At 42.4% G+C, this 15,375-nt stretch overlaps 1 protein-coding gene across 2 annotated transcripts in view; it reads right to left on the bottom strand.

Moving 5' to 3' along the window:
• SLC14A2 (solute carrier family 14 member 2) overlaps positions 1-15,375 on the bottom strand; it is a 407,766-nt gene that overhangs the window by 182,475 nt on the left and 209,916 nt on the right. The window contains exon 1 of one of the 2 annotated variants that reach the window (XM_065549949.1): positions 14,277-15,010. The exons of the other annotated variant lie outside the window; for it this stretch is intronic. The gene's annotated coding sequence lies outside the window, so the exon portion shown is untranslated. Of the gene's footprint in view, positions 1-14,276; positions 15,011-15,375 lie in introns of those variants that run through there. 2 annotated transcript variants of the gene reach the window in all.

The following is a 15,375-nucleotide window of genomic DNA, read 5'->3' as shown; positions in this document are numbered from 1 at the left end:
TGCAAAAATAATACAGCAGGGGAAAAATATTCAATAAGTTCTTGGAGTGCATTGGAGACAACTTTTTATTGCAGAAGGTGGAGAAAGTAATTAGGGGATAAGCTGTTTTAGATTGGATTATAACAAAGAGGGAAGAACTGTTTGAGAATTTGAAGGTAGCTTAGGGTGAAAGTGATCATGGAATGATAAGTTCATTATTCTAAGGCATGGTAGCAAGGAAAACAACAGACCACAGACAGTGGACTTCAATAAGGCAGATTTTGGCAAACTCAGAGAATTGGTAGGCAAGATCCTGTGGCAAGCAAGACTAAGGGGAGGGGGAAGTTTTTAAAAAGAGACTTTATTAAGTGCAGAAGAACAAACTATCCCAATGCATAGGAGAAATAGGAAGTTTGGTAAGAAACCATCCTGGTTTAACCAGGAGATCTTCAATGACCTGAAATTAAAAACAGAAAGTCATACAGAAGGGAAAACTAAGTCAAATTATGGCTGAAAGTCCAAGGCACAAAATTAGACTAAACTAACTAGGGGCATAAAGGGTAAAAAGAAAACATTTTTAAAATACATTGGAAGACAAAGGAAGACAGACAACTCAAAGAGGAGGAAAAGACAGTAACAGAAAACACAAAATTGCAGAAGTGTTAAGAGTTTTTTTTGTTTCAGTTTTCACCAGAAAGGTTAGCAGTGATTGGATGACTAACATAGTGAACATCAGTGTAAATGGGGTAGTATGCGAGGCTAAAATAGGAAAATAAGTTAAGAATTACTTAGACAAGTTAGATGTCTTCAAGTTGGCAGGGCCTGATGTAATACATTGTAGAATACTTTAAGGAACTGGCTGTAGAGATCTCTGAGCCATTAGCAATTATCTTTGAGAACTCAAGGAGGATACGAGAATACCAGAGAAATGGAAAAGGGCAAATATAGTACCTATTTATAAGGAGAATAAGGACAACCCAGGGAATTATAAATCAGTCAGCTTAACTTTTGTACACGGAAACATAATGGTCCAAATAATCAAGCAATGAATTTGTAAGTATCTAGAAGACATAAGATGACAAGTAATGGCCAACATTGATTTGTCAAGAACAAAGTATGTCAAAGCAACCTAATATCCTCCTTTTGACAAGTCATCAAGTCTTGTGGATAGGGGGAAAAGCAGTCAATGTGGCATATCTCAACTTTAGTAAGGCTTTTGATACTGTCTCACATGACCTTCTCATAAACAAACTAGGAAAATATACTTGAGATGAATCTACCATAGGGTGGGGCACAACTGATTGGAAAATCATACTCAGAGTGTAGTTATCAATGGTTCACAATCAAGCTGGAAGGGCATACTGAGTGGGGTCCCGCAGGGATCTGTCCTGGGTCTGGTTCTATTCAATATCTTCAAAAATGATTTGGATAATGGCATAGAGAGTACACTTATAAAGTTTGCGGATGATATCAAGATGGAAGTGGTTGCAAGTGTTTTAGAGAACAGGGTCATTATTCAAAATGATCTTGACAAACTGGAGAAATGGTCCAAAAATATATAGGATGAAATTCAATAAGGAGCAATGCAAAGTACTACACTTAGGAAGGAATAATCAGTTGCACACATACAAAATGGGAAATGACTGCTGTCATAAACATACAGCTAAGGCTAGCACAAAATCCCTCCTTTACCTGTAAGGGGTTAAGAAGCTCAAATAACCTGGTTGGCACCTGACCAAAAGGACCAATAAGGAAAGAAGATACTTTTAAATCTGGGAAGGGGGAGGTTTTATTTGTGTTCTTTGTTTTTGTTCCCTCTGGAGAGAGAGAGAGAGAGAGAGAGAGAGAGAGAGAGAGACCGACCAAACAGGTAACCCAGCTCCTACTGAAATGATTCATCTAAGATTACAGAAATTGTAAGTAATAGCAAGGAAATGCGTTAGATTATCGTTTGTTTTATCTTGTGAATTTTCCCTATGCTAAGAGGGAGGTTTATTTCTGTTTTTGTAACTTTGAAGTTGAGCTTAGAGGGGAATCCTCTGTGTTTTAAATCTTTTGATTACCCTGTAAAATTACCTTCCAACCTGATTTTACAGAGATGCTTCTTTTACTTTTTTCTTTATAATAAAGTTCTTCTTTTAAGAACCTGATTGGTTTTTAGTGTCTTAAAAACCCAAGGGTCTGGTCTGTGTTCACTTTGTTAACCTATTGGTTAGTATATTATTCTCAAGCCTCCCCAGAAAAGGGGGTGAAGGGGTTTGGGGGGATATTTTGGGGAAACAGGAACTCCAAGTGATCCTTTTCCTGAATCTTTGTCTAAATCACTTGGTGGTGGCAGCAATACCGTCCAAGGACAAGGAAAGGATTTGTGCCTTGGGGAAGTTTTTAACCTAAGCTGGTAGAAATAAGCTTAGGGAGCCTTTCATGTGGGTCCTCATCTGTACCTCAGAGATGGGAGGGAACCCTGACAACTGCCTAGGAAGGAGTACTGCAGAAAGAGATCTGAGGGTCACAAGCTAAATGAGAGTCAACAACGTTATACTGTTGCAAAAAAAGCGAACATCATTCTGGGATGTATTAGCAGGAGAGTTGTAAGCAAGACTAAAGTAGTAATTCTTCCACTCTGCTAAGCAATAAAGAAGCCTCAACTGGAGTATTGTGTCCAGTTCTAGGCATCTTATTTCAGAAAAGATATGGACTAATTGAAGAAAGTCCAGAGGAGAGCAACAAAAATGGTTAACAGTCTAGAAAACATGACCTATGAGAAAAATTGGGGAAAAAATGGGTTTTTTTAGTCTGGTGAAGACAGACTCAGGAGGGATACGATAACAATCTTCAAGTACATAAAAGGTTGTTATAAAGGAGAGGGTGATAAATTGTTCTTCCTAATCTCTGAGGACAAGACAAGAAGTAATGGGCTTAAATTGCAGCAAGGGAGAATTAGGAGAGATATTAGGAAAAACTTCCTGTCAGGGCAGATAAGCACTGGAACAACTTACCTAGGGAGGTTGTGGAATCTCCGTCATTGTCTAACCTGTTCTTAAAAACCTCCGAACACTGGTCAGGGATGGTCTAGATAATACTTAGTCCTAGGTGCAGGGGACTGAAATAGATGATTTACCAAAGTCCCTTCCAGTCCTGCATTTCTATGATTCTCAGCTGATATTCCCAGGCTTGGCACATTTGAAGCACAACACTAGACTTCCTCAGTCACCCCCAGAAGTGTTTCCACTAGGTTTCAGGAATGACCAGGGCCCTGGTAGCTGCCAAGCATTTCTTGGTTTGGACTACTTGGGACCCTCTCCCTTTGAGAGCTTCCCTGTGACTCCCCAGATTGGGGTATCCCCTCTTCTGGTCTGCTCTCTCTCTCTGACTGCTCCCCCTCCGACAGAGCAGGGCTCTTTGTACCTTCTTCCTTGCACTCTGGCTCCTGCTCCAGGGGTCTCAGTTTGGGCTAACTGGGCCTTCAGTAGCCCATTAACCCCTTCCTGCCTTGCCTGCAGGCTTGTGTGCCCCATTACAGTGACCTTTTTCTGACTGTGTTACTTTAGCTTTACATAGTTATCAAACAACTTAGCATTCAAAGGGATTTCTTCCCAGACGGAGCACCAGGAACTGTATCTCTCAGAGCTTCCTGGGTTCACCCACTTTTGCACCAATTTATATGTGTGTGTGTGTGTGTGTCGCAGCCTACTTCTTCCCCTGTAGCAACTGAACTCCAGTGGGTGGTGGGTAAACAGAGCTGTGTGCTCTCAGGGGTGATCAAAGCACAGACACTGCACTTCCACCTGACCTATTACTTGGGACACTCAGGTGTGGTGGAAGGAAGACTCCTTGTCTCTCCCACTGGGTAGATTTGGATCTGGATTCTGGTTGCCATCTCCTTTGGGGCTGTCTGGTTCCACGGCTTAAAATCCAGATCTAGGTTTAGGCTGTTACCAGAACCAAGTGTGTTGAAATATGGCAAGACAGTCCAGAGTCATCAAAACAGTCTGCGACCCACAGCTCTGGGGCAGGAAATTCCTTAGCAAAGCTTATCTTTGTGAGCAGAGCCGAGCGCATATAACGTTTTCCACGTGGGCACCAAGTAAAAAAACCCAAACAAATTTTTGGTTTGTTTCAAAATAAAACTGATTTTTTTAAATTTGTCTTGCTGAAACAAAAGAAACATACATTTTGGTTCAGAACAAGAGACACATGAAATGAAGAGAGAACCTGAAATCAAAATACTTTTTTCCAGGTTTGTGTTTAATTTAGTTTTGGGGTATTTTCAGCCCCCACCCCACCATTTTTTTTTTCAAAACAAAAATGTCATTTCAAAATGAAGTGTTCTATTTCAGAATGGTAGAAACAAACCGTTCAGACTTTTTAAAATTTTCCTCCCCAAATGTTTCATTTAGTCTGAAACAATTAGTTGAATTTGTCCCCAGGTTGGAAACTGTTTCAGTGCCCTCCCCACCCAAAATGCATTTTTGGTAACTTTCAACAAGCTCTACTTATGAAGTTTCCAGGCTAGGGCCCTGATCCTGCAAAGAGAACTGTGCCGTTGTAATCCTCTGTCACATAGGGTATGTCTACACTGCCAAGAAAAACCCAGTGCTGAGTCTTAGAGTCAATTGGGCTGGGGCTTACAGGGCTAAACATAGCAGTGTAGATGTTCCCTTTATAGTGTCCCATTGACCTGAGACTCAAGCAAGAGGCTGAGACAAGCCTCTTGAAGTTTGCTCCAGATTTCCCTTCACAGCATTCAAAAGCATGATCAGATCCCTTAGAGGGCCTGCAAGGTTTTATAGAAGATACCTTATGTCCTTTGCAGCACATTAGCCCTATTTTTAGGGCAGAAAGACCTGGGAGACACCAAGACACCAAAGATAGCCAGAGCGCCTTAAAATCTGCATAGGGAGGATGCAGGGAGAAGGAGATTATTGTGGAGTAAAAATCTGTCCCATATTCTGCTGCCTGGCCCCACCCCTTTAGACCCCAGTCCACCACTGCTATATTAAGCAACCTTAGCAGGATGACCACCTTTGTTGGATGGAAATAAGGGAAAACCACATGAAAAATAAGGGACTATGCTTTATTTTAAGGATCATTTTATGGAAACACCATTTCCTTTAGCATATCATGTATTTTTCTCTCAAGTGTACATTCCTGCTGCCCTCAAGCACGCAATGCAATTTTCATAAGCTTCAAATTTAAAAATGGTACTTATTATTGTTTTTAATACATCTTTAAATAAGGGGGGGGAAATCAATGAAATAAGGGATGGTCCCTTAAAATAACGGACAAGTGCCCACCCTATCCCTTAGTCTTGCACATTCAGCTCCCGGATAAGATCAGGAGTGGGGCTCTCTCTGATCCCTAAAGTTCTCCCTCTATTGCCCCCAGACCTCCTGCCACACAACCCCTTCCCATTCTCCCAACCCAGCACCTGACATCTTTTTCTGTATAGATGTTAAGATTTTATTTAATCCATCTGTCGGGAAATAACAGGTACTTAAAACTCCCCTCTCTTTGGCTCGGGTTTTATAGAAACTCATCATTACAGAGCTAAACATTAAATCTTCATTCTCAGGTTTGTCTGTCTGAACACAGGCGATGCTAAAATTATCGGTGAGGCTGAAGCAGTACATATAACCTCTCAGTCACCCTTGTTTGGATCCGATGTAGCTTTCCTGCCATAATCATTGTTTTCCTCCCTTCTCTCTCCCGCTCTGTCTCTCTTTTCGGAGATGTGTTTCTCTCTGACTGCGGATTCCACAGTGGCAGAAAGGGGTCAATCTGTAAAAGATGGACTCAGCCAAGCTTTTCTAGCTCTTTCCTGCTGATGGCAATTATCTGGAGGTTGGCAGCGATCCCAGAAACCTGCAGTTCCTGCAGCCCTGCTCCACCAAGCTAGCATCCTAAGAGGATCACTTGGTGTGGTGCCCAGGAAATGACAAACAGAAAAGGTCACACGTACTCCAAAAAGATATACTGCTCGGCAAATTTAATTGACATTGTGCAGCTTTTCAAAACATCCCTGCAGACATTCCAGCATTTAACAGAACAGCAAAATAACAGAGCTTTAAAAACAAAAATATACATCTTCCGCAAAAGGACTCATTCCATATTCCGATAACACTGAGTGTATTTGATCAAGATAGTTTATCATTACTCCCTGCCCTGGTGTGTAATTTGTCAGTCCCCACCCACGCTTTTTAAATCATCAAGCTTTCTTTGAATGCAGAAACAGTTTGTTGTTCTCCTTGCGTGTTTGTCTGTTACAATTTTGTGTGAAGAATTCCTGTCAAGCATACTGCACTCTGGAGTTTTCAACGGTGCCTCCTATGTTATTTGGCCGTGGGGAAGATGCTGTCTGTATCAATGGGTGTTTACTTTTTTTTATTATTATTTTAAAAAGAGAGAGATGGAAATTCAAGAAGGCATCTGACAACTAGCACTATTAGCAAAGGTGATTGGAAAGCAAGAGGGGACCAAGATGAATCCAGAGTGAAGGCAGGAAGCCCTGATTCATCATAGAATGTGCTCAAGAAGGATTCCACTCTTCAGATTATGTTTATTTCAACCTCATTTTGTTAGGAGCAAATAAAACCCAGGGTTGTTTTGTGTGTGTGTGTTAGACTCTGATTTTTTGACATACTGGGAGAAAAACCAACTGTGTGTGACTAATGGCGATGGAACAGACATCATGGGACAAACCTCATGAATTTCCAAAACCTCATCGATACAATTTGGAATTAAAGGAACCAATGGAGAGAACTTGCCTTTATGGTTGGGGCTGTGTAAATGCCAGAGTTTGGATGGCAGGGACTGGAAGTGAATCAAGGTTTGAGTTCACAGGGAGCTCTTTTTAATTCATTCATCTTTCCTCTGTTCTAATGAATAGATTTACACCATCTGGCTTCAGTATACAATGTATGTGGTAAAGTAGCAGTGGCATAGGTTCTCAAGTTTACACGCAAGAGCCACAAACCTCCATTTGGATAGAAGGCCAACACCCACTGATGCAGTATTAGATTGTAAATTCCTCGGGGCTCTTTGACTGTGTCTGTACAGCACAGAGCTCAAGAATCTACTGAGGACTCTGGGAGCTGTATTAATATAAGTATTAAACAATAAATATAAGACTCTGTTTGACAGCCACCTGGGCAAAGTTTTCAAAGCTGGGTGCCTAAAGTGAGACATTTCAATCCATATCTGGGCACCTCCGCACAGGGTGTTGTGGGAGCACAGGACCTTTGAAAGTTGGTCACTTGTTTAGGTGCCTAAATATGGATTGAAATGTCTCACTTTAGGCACTCAAGGTTGAAAAAGTTGATCTATACTGGCAGAGGTGGTCACTAGTATTTTTCCCTGGGGGTGTTACAACCCCCACTCCACCCAAGGCCCTGCCCCCACTCCACCCCTTCTCCCCCCCCGCACCCAAGACCCTGCCCTTGCTCTGCCTCCTCCCCAAGGCTCCCGCCTGCCCCCCGCTCGCTGCTCTCCACCCTCCCCGAGCCACCAAACTGCTGATCAACAGCACGGACGAAAGCTATGGCTGGTGGGTGCTGAGCACCCACTATCTTTTGCTCCAGTGCCGAAGCACCCACAGAGTCGGTGCCTATATAGACTGGTACGTCTCTAAAATCTTAATCCTATCATACAGAAGCTGTGACAGCTTGTTTGGACCATACTGACCACAGCTGAGAAAAAAAGTCTCACTGTGTGTATAAAATCACTGGGAAAAAATTGTTTTCAAGAGTTTTTGAAGATGGTTTGCTTTAAGAGGTTTGTGTTTTCTGGTATACGCAGTACTTTGATGATAAAACATGGATCGGAGGCTTTCAAGGTGTTTTTTAAACAACAGTTCTCTCTAACCACCATGATAGGTAGGTAAATGTCATTATTCTCCTCCAAAAGGCTGACTGTCCCACCTACAATGTCACAACATGAGAGAGAGAGTTTGGAGTAGAATCCAGTACTCCCAGAAACAAAGTATCAGGGGGTAGCCGTGTTAGTCTGTATCTACAAAAACAACAAAGAGTCTGGTGGCACCTTAAAGACTAACAGATTTATTTGGGCATAAGCTATCGTGAGTAAAAAGTCCGAAGAAGTGAGGTTTTTACTCACGATAGCTTATGCCCAAATAAATCTGTTAGTCTTTAAGGTGCCACCAGAAACAAAGGGGACAAAATAAATTACTGTACATTCTACAAGAGGGACAAGGTGGGCGAGGTAATATTGGACCAACTTCTGTTGTTGAGAGAGACGAGCTTTTGAGGCACTCTTCCACCACCAGAAGTGGCTCCCACAAAAGATTTTACTTCACCCACCTTGTCTCTCTAATAGCCTGGGACCAACACGGCTACAACTACACTGCAAACAATGATGTAAATACTCTGACAATCCTGGGGATTTATGTGAAGTGTCACAGGAAGAAAGTAAATGTGGCTTGGTGAAACTCTTTAAACACTTTTCATTGCTAATATTTTGCAAAGTAATTCTTGGTCAGTTTGTACAACATGTACTTTGCTTTTCTCCCATTTCCCACCTCATTTAATTGATTAGGGCATGAAGACCTCAACAGGTTAAAACTTCAGGCTACATAGGTTCAGAAAAGCAGACACCATTCCGTTAAACTAGTGAAACATTCAGAATCTGAATATCCAGGTATTTCTGAGAATACATCACTTTGGCAAGATTTAATCCACTATGAACTATTACCAGAGAGAACTCAGTGACAAAGAGAATAAGCTCAGAGAAACGAAAGTACACAATTTAATTAAAATGCTCCCCTTTTAATTCCAAATTATTGTCATGTTCTAGTTCACTCTTTGGGTGGAAAGCGTATAATTGAATTATTGCCTGTTATGATGGATGCACTCTAACACTACACAGTTGTTTAAGAAAGAAAGTGCTGAATAATATTGTATACAAATGAAACTGTGGGAAAATCAAGGTAGGTGAATGTAATTACTTGACATCTCTTATCTATATCTCAGGGTTTTATATTGCTGCCCATGACTGTGGTACCAGAGTGTCTCCCATGTAAAGTCATTAGCAACAGTGAAGTCCCCAGGGGGCTTCATGGAGTCTCTGCCTCTTGGTAAAAACTCTACTTGGGCTAGGGACTAATTCTTTAGGTTTTATTAGTTTTCTCTTTTTGGGGGTAGTGTGGTTGGAATTTAGGGGTAGACCGCTTTGTCCTCAGCTTTCACATGCTTAATCCTGGACCTAATGTTGCTTATAATACTGTTACGGGGTCACTGGTGACCAGAAATGTTCAAGATCTTGGCATTATGTTTCATTTGACAGACTGCACCTGCTGGCAGCACACAGCTCTCTAATATAATGCTGGGGGGTTATTTCAGTCATGACTCAGAGAAATACAACCTATTGAATCACAACCACAACTTCATTCCTCACCCAAGTTATTCTTTGCAATGTTCCCCCTCCAAGTTCTGTACTGGGCTGACCCCACTTAGTTTGTGAGAACTGAAGGGAACCACAGAACATGGTCACCTGACTGTAGACCACCAACAGGGAGCTCTGTGAGAAGAATTTCGCCCATGAACGAGAATACATTTCTTTTCAGCAGACCAAAGCCAGTGGGAGTTTTGCCAATGACCTCAGTGGAGCAGGAGTTGGTCCAGACAAAGCAGTTGCATTCATATGAGGTAGAAGAATAAAGTGCTCATGTATTTTACAAACTAGTGAGCAGGTCAGAGACTGACTCCCTGATTTTGTTTTAAACAGAGTATCATTTCTCTGTTGTCAGTATTGGGACAAAGGCTTCATCTATGCCAAATCATCAATTTTGGATCTGAGCTGGAGTAGATGGACTCTAATCACAGGAATTACAGAATTACTCTATTGCCATAGGTTAGCATTTGCTAGAGCAATGGACGCAGCACATCTGATGTGTTTTATCTATCTCATTGCCTTCGTAGTCAAAATAAAACACTCATGTTTATTTTAGATTGTATTGAGTTTGGGTTGATCTTTCCTGAGCTTCACATTCCCTTACACAACTGAATCAAACTAAACGTCAGGCTACCAAGGCAGCAGGATCATCTCTGCACACTGAGCTTTGGCCACAGTCTGAAGAGCAATGATTAACATTGAGCTGTGCTAGTGGGAAAATAACTTCTGCCCAAAAATCTATTACCTTTTCCCTTCTTTCATAGGCCTTTGCAGTCCAGTTGTTGCAAGTTTGCCTAGAGATAAGCCAAGAAGATTCAGCTAAAAGAAAGCATGGTCTTGTGTTGAAGAGCCTAGACTAGGATTCAGGAGATCTACGTTCAGTTCCCACCAATTCCACGGAATTCTTGTGGGCAAGTCATTTAGTCTCCTTGTGCCCGTCTACAGCACCTTTCGCCTTCATAGGGTTGTTGAGAGGATAAACTCTCAGATGTTTGTGAGGGCTCGGATTCTATAATAATGGGGGTGCCATCCAGAGCGGGTTCCAAATATAACCCATCTCTCTGGGTGTCCCTGTAGCTATACCCTTTGGGGTCATAACACCAAACACAAATGGACTAAGGCAGTTATTCAGCCCACATGCTGAGACAGTGGAACTGCTGCCCTGCACCTTGGGTAGGGAAAAGTAGATTTCACCTGCCTAGAGCCTAATTACTTTGTGTTGGCTCATTCCATAAGTCACGTGATATTGTTTCTGTTCCCTGACTGGATGGACTTGTGGAACTGAATTAATTCAGTGCAAATTTCAAAGAGTATTATCAAAGACTCATTTTGCAATTTGCTGCAGGAACATTCAAACATTTGATCTTAACATTTACAAGTATTCATTGTAGCAAAGTTCAGGTGTCAGAGTGTGGACATGAAAAGCTTGGGCATGTGTTTGAATTAAAATTTGCTTTCAAAGTTGGGGAAAATATTTGCAGACCTTCCTCCTCTGCACAGGGGGGGTGGGGAGGAAGGGAATGGATCAGTGTTCACGTTGCACGCCCCGTCAGTTCCTGGCCTGGGCTGGGAAAGCTAATGATCCAACCAGCAGACCAAATTCGGTGATGAATACTGGTCACTTGCCATTTGAAACACGTTGTGCGTATGCGAAGAACACAACCATAGCTAGCACAGTCTGGATACCAGTGTAGTCAAGGCTTCAGAAAACAGCCTACATTTTCTGCCAGTTTAACTCTACCAGTGGTGTTTGGCCAGAAGAGAATTTAGACCACCATGTTTTTAGAGCTCTTCATATCAAGGGCACTCCAAGTGCACATAAGAGGAAGAGGTCAAAAACAAAGCACAATTTTGTACGTATGCAAAAGAGCCCCATCCAAAAGAAATCCATTCAATAAAATTTAAAGGCAGGAAATTCAAAGCTGAAAAAAGGAAAATAATGTGTAATTAGGACTTGTGGACCTCATGGCCACAGGAGGTTCTTGAGGCCCAGAAGTTTGCTTGATTCCAGGAGGGACTGAACATTTATATGGATAACAAGAATATACGAGTTAGAATAGTTAATACTAAAACAATTTTGAAAGGGATCTAAAACCTTATGTTTCAGGATTTAAGACAATATTTAACTATTCAGAATGAGGATGAGACATTCACAGTGGTGGATTACCACTCATCTGCCTTTTGCAGGGCTTGCTTCAGAGGAAAGTACAGTATCTGTCATTGACCAGTGTTGGAGACAGGATATTGGAGATGGACCATTGGTCTGGAAATTCCTGCATTGATCTATGATTTTCAAATTTGACAATGTGCACAAAATTAGAAGAAAAATAAGTTCATTTATTAGGAGTGCTTTACCTATTTCATGTTATTGTAAGACAATTTTACAAAAAAGTGGAGAATAACAGAAAATAAAACTATACTGATCTACAGTGTTTTTAAAAACAATCTTCAAAACCACTTTATCATTGTCATTGCCCCTTCTATATCATCCATCCTCTTTGCTATGTAATAACGCATTGTAAAATTGTGCACCAGCCTTCTGTAGATACCCCAATGGGATCTCTTCTCGTTTGTTCTCTTTTTCTCTATTTGCTATCCTAACTGCAGCTGAAAATTGAGTTGGTGTTTTTAAACCTATTCACCGCTACCCACCCAGTGTCAAACCCATGACCAAGTAGGACATCATTCCTGTTGACGTTATGTGACCTAATGCTCTTTACTTTAAATTTGTCTTTAGTAAATTGCACAAACCACTGGGATTGCCCATGTTTGCATTATTCCAAGCTTTAATACAAGCTGTTTGGATTTTAAATATCTCTACCATGAATTTAAATGACTGGGCCAGTTTTTCCACTAAAGTCCATGGAGATACATCATGGATGAATTTGGTGCACTACATTTTTAAAAATAAGATCCGTGTTTTTAAATAATAGTTTAGAAAATGTGCAACTGAAGCTGATTAATACAGCATCACATTGCTTAACGGCGTCTTAAGATTTCTGCAGCCAACACTACATTTGGAATAAAAATAGCCACAAGATTACTTGGATTCATGACTCCCTACCATAAGCAACCACACACAATGGGTCGAGTTTGTGATATAATTCACAAAAGTACCTCTCTTTCACTGCAATATCTAGGTATCAGCACAAGGGAATAGGATGTAATCCAAAACCTACTGACTTGAACAGGAGTTTGAAGTCAATGGAGAATGGGCTTTGGTTAAGGCCCATAGTTCCTTCTGCTGAGAAAATACTGCACCAATCCAGCTTTTCAGACACTAAAGCATAATATTCCAATGTTCTACTTTTGGAGATCTTTTGGATGACGCTCCACTGCACAACTTTCCTCCCCACGTGAGAGGATACGAATAAACACCATATGACAGATCTTAGTCTTGTTACTTAATGCATTACTGGAAGATGCTCAGATACTACAGTGATGAGCATGGTATAAAAACCTATCTAGAATAGAACGATGAAAAATATTGTAATATTGTCCCCTCCCCATTAGTCCAGAGAAGAGCAACAAAAATGATTAGAGGTCTAGAAAACATGACCTATAAGGGAAGATTGAAAAAATTGCATTTGTTTAGTCTTTAAAAGAGAAGACAGAGGGGACATGATAACAGTTTTCAACTATGTAAAAGGTCGTTACAAAGAGGAGAGAGAAGAATTGTTCTTCTTAAACTCTGAGGATAGGACAAGAAGCAATGGGCTTAAATTTCAGCAAGGGAGGTTTAGGTTGGACATTAGGAAAAACTTCTTAACTCTCAGGGTGGTTAAGCACTGGAATAAATTGCCAAGGGAAGTTGTGGAATCTCCATCACTGGGGATTTTTAAGAGCAGGTTGGACAAACATCTGTCAGGGATGGTCTAAATAATACTTAGTCCTGCCATGAGTGCAGGGGACTGGACTAGATGACCTCTTGAGGTCCTTTCCAGTTTTATGATTAGCTGGGTTGTAGGTGGGTGTGGTTTAAGAGAGACTAAGGCTAAAACAAAGGCTATCTCTACACTACCTTGCAGTTCATACTACAGGGGTAGGAATAACAATGCACATCAAAGTGTTGTGCTGTAATTCCCCTGTGTGGATGCTGCAGTTGTGAACTCAAAGGTTCCTATTTGACATTAATGCAATCCTATTTGAAGAGGACTACAGTGACAAACTAAGAACCTTTTCATTTGTGCTCCAGTGTCCACACAGGGGAGTTACAGTGCTGCAATTTGGTGTGCTCTGCTATTCACACCCCCATAGTATGACCTGTGGGGCAGTGTAGGCAAGTCCAAATTGTCCTTTTGATGGGTGGTGCTTCCTGTTGCCAGTTCTAGCGGAGGCAGGTGCTGCTGTGTGTGAGGGCTTTGACTGCATTAAAAGGTGGTTGGATTTTTAGATAACGTGGCCTTTCCTCACTCCTTCAGATACTTCTGATGTTACAATATCAAGATGACTCCATCAATAGGCAGGTGTACCTAAGGTTAGAATCTGCATTACCAAATGTGCAAGAGGATCCACTTTTTTAGACTTGGTTCATCCATGTCTCATTAGCTACTTGTCAGATGCCCCTGATTCAAACGTACTACTACTACTACTACAACGTGCTCTTTTCCTGTATTGTTCACCATCCCCTTTAAGTCAAGGGGAGTGCTGTAGGTAAGAAGAGCATGGGACCAAGCCTATAGGCAGTACCCTTAAAATAAAAGGAAAGATGTCAACTTTTGACTTCATGGTTGCACAAAGGATCAAGCTACCTAGAAAAGCTCTTAATTGATTCTCCTGAGCACTTACATAGATTTTACAGGCCAGAATGTAACAAGGTTGGGGAAATAGCCCTATTCTCCATCCCCTTCAAATATTCCTACTGGGAGAGTATAAGAGGTCGGACTCACCCCTGCGGCGCCTCCTGCTGGTCTCTCAGGGAATTAGCTCGACCCAGCCTCCGGAGCACCCTCTGTAGGCCGATGATCCGCCTTGTCACGACTTCTGGCCCCCCGTGTCCCTCCCAGGACCCCGGTGCCCCTTGCTCTGGGTGCTGCCCCCTGGCAGTACCCACACACGCTGGGTCTCCCCTCCCTGGGGAACCCCCCACCCACTATCCCTACCTTGCCTCAGGATAAGGCCACTGCCAGTCTCCAACTAGCCCCCACTCCCTGGGGCAGACTGCAGTATAGGCCACTCATCATCGGCAAGGTTGGGTTTGGACCTGCTGCCTTGGCCTAGCCCTGGGCTGCCCTCTGCAACCCCCAGTACCCCTTGGCCTTTTCCTAGGCTGCAGCCTGGGGATTTCCAGGCTGGAGCTCCCCAGCCTTTCCCCAGCCCTGCTCCACTCAGGTACCCTGTTTCTAGTTCCCTGCAGCCAGGCCCTTCTCTCTCTGAGTGCAGAGAGAGACTCTGTCTGAGCTCCTGGCTCCCTGCCTTTATAGGGCCAGCTGAGTCTGTTTGGGGTGTGGCCCCAGTTGCAGCCACTTCCCCCGAATAAAGCTCAGCCTTCCCTGCCCCAGCCTTCTCGCAGGGCTGTTCTTCCAAACCCCTCAGGGCAGGAGCGGGTGTCCACCCCGCTACAGAGAGTATAGCTGGTGCAGAGGGAAAGTAGAAATTGAATCTCTGAAAAGGAGATATCAGTGCTATTTTCCAGCATTCTCCGCCAGTGTCATGAGATGTGTTCTACTTTGATCTGTGCTCCGCAGCCAAAGTGCCTGAGCAATGCATACCACACTACAGCTGTAACTCGAAGAGTCATGGTTGGGCTCTTAATAAAGTGCATTAATTCTGGCTAATTTGCCTTCTCCCACTGCAGTAAAAGGAGACAGAACTGAAAAGGCCAGTCTCTCAGAAGGACATGAAGGGAGTCCAGGATGTTTAGAAGGATGTGAAAGGATTCAGGGGTTGGTTCTGACCAGCCACAGAAGTGGCTTCCTCTGATTCTCACTAAACCGAGGACAGTCATTGTAACGATCAATGAGACATACTGAGCACATCTGATGTTGA

Source organism: Chrysemys picta, chromosome 6 (genome assembly GCF_011386835.1).
Source record: "Chrysemys picta bellii isolate R12L10 chromosome 6, ASM1138683v2, whole genome shotgun sequence".
Lineage (NCBI taxonomy): Eukaryota > Metazoa > Chordata > Testudines > Emydidae > Chrysemys > Chrysemys picta.
The sequence above is the reverse complement of the archived record's forward strand: the minus strand, read 5'-3'. Positions and strand labels throughout refer to the sequence as shown.